The 1267-nt window shown below is 30.9% G+C and overlaps 1 non-coding gene across 1 annotated transcript; it reads left to right on the top strand.

Annotated features, from left to right (window-relative positions):
* The first annotated feature begins 470 nt into the window (after positions 1-470).
* Positions 471-656, top strand: LOC114634353. Its single transcript, XR_003713319.1, has one exon. It is a non-coding gene; the product is annotated as a U2 spliceosomal RNA (small nuclear RNA).
* Positions 657-1267: the final 611 nt, after the last annotated feature.

Raw genomic sequence — 1267 nt, 5'->3', positions numbered from 1 at the left:
AGAGACTCGGAATTTCTTGTTTTCACAGATGCCACTAGGAAAAAATAGAAATGTTAAACACATAGGATTTTTTCTTCAAAGGAAGGGATATATAACCTGGTTCAGCTCAGAAGGCCAGGGATGAATATGGTTAATAGCTTGGTCACCTTTGTGTATCTCGTTTGACTGAGACCTCACAGCATCCTCCTCCAGTCTATTAAGATGTCACATATATAGACATCTTAATCTATAGATACATTCTTTTTCAAAGATGTTATATGTTCCTTATAAAACCTTAAGATTACTGTGCACAAAGGATTGAGTTAACTATTATCAGGAAATGTTTTTTCCAACTTGTGTTGTATTTAATTATATTTAAAATAAACTTTCTAGTGTCAAGAATCTTACTGGCTTGGAGTTATGCAGTTTCTTCACCTTATATATTTTTAAACCATGGAAGTCAGTCTATAAGAATGTAATTTTATATCACTATACACTATACACTTCTGGATAAAATCAAATGTAGTATCTTGCTTTCTGTATAATATTTGATATTTCTTCTATCTGATGACACTAAATAAGATGATTTTTGAAGCTGAGAGATGGAATAGGGCTTGCTACTTCTATTTCATGAAGTGCCCTGGTGTTGTAGTACCTGCTGCATCATTGCATCAAAAAATTCCCAATAATAAATAAAAGGAAAAAATAAGTAGATTCTGAAAAGCTTTGAATCATATTTTATAGCAGATGTATTTATGTATATATATGATAGAAATCTGTGTATGTACATGTGCATGTAGACACCAGAAGAAGATATATGCTGACTTTAGTCATGCCCACATGGTTATTTTTGTGAGTTCTGGAAATTTGAACTAACATCTTTATGCTTCCAGATCAAATTCTCTTATATACCAAGCCATTTTCCCAGCCTTAAGTAAATCACATTTTAAAGGATTATAAGTTCATTTCATTATATTTTTGGAATAAAGAAGCGTGAGTCAGACCTAGAAAAAAATGAACAACTGGAAGATAACTTAAAAGTTATGTTCTCATGTCTTAACATAGTTCTGTGAATTTTTATTTGCAGCAATTTGCTTATATTATTTACTGTATTGAAATCAAGTTGTAAAGAACATCAACTACTTAGGCAAGGAATATGTCATGCTCAGTTTGACAATTCATTAATTCAAACTTACAATTTGCACTATATCTCTAAAACTTACTTGCAAAATGTTTTAGGCTTTAATTATAGGAGCAGATCATTTTATCAAAGTATTCATGCTTGATG

The sequence above is a fragment of the Grammomys surdaster genome, unplaced genomic scaffold (assembly GCF_004785775.1).
Source record: "Grammomys surdaster isolate TR1022 unplaced genomic scaffold, NIH_TR_1.0 98, whole genome shotgun sequence".
Classification (NCBI taxonomy): Eukaryota; Metazoa; Chordata; class Mammalia; order Rodentia; family Muridae; genus Grammomys; species Grammomys surdaster.
Note: the sequence above shows the minus strand (reverse complement) of the source record. Positions and strands in the feature narration are given on the sequence as shown.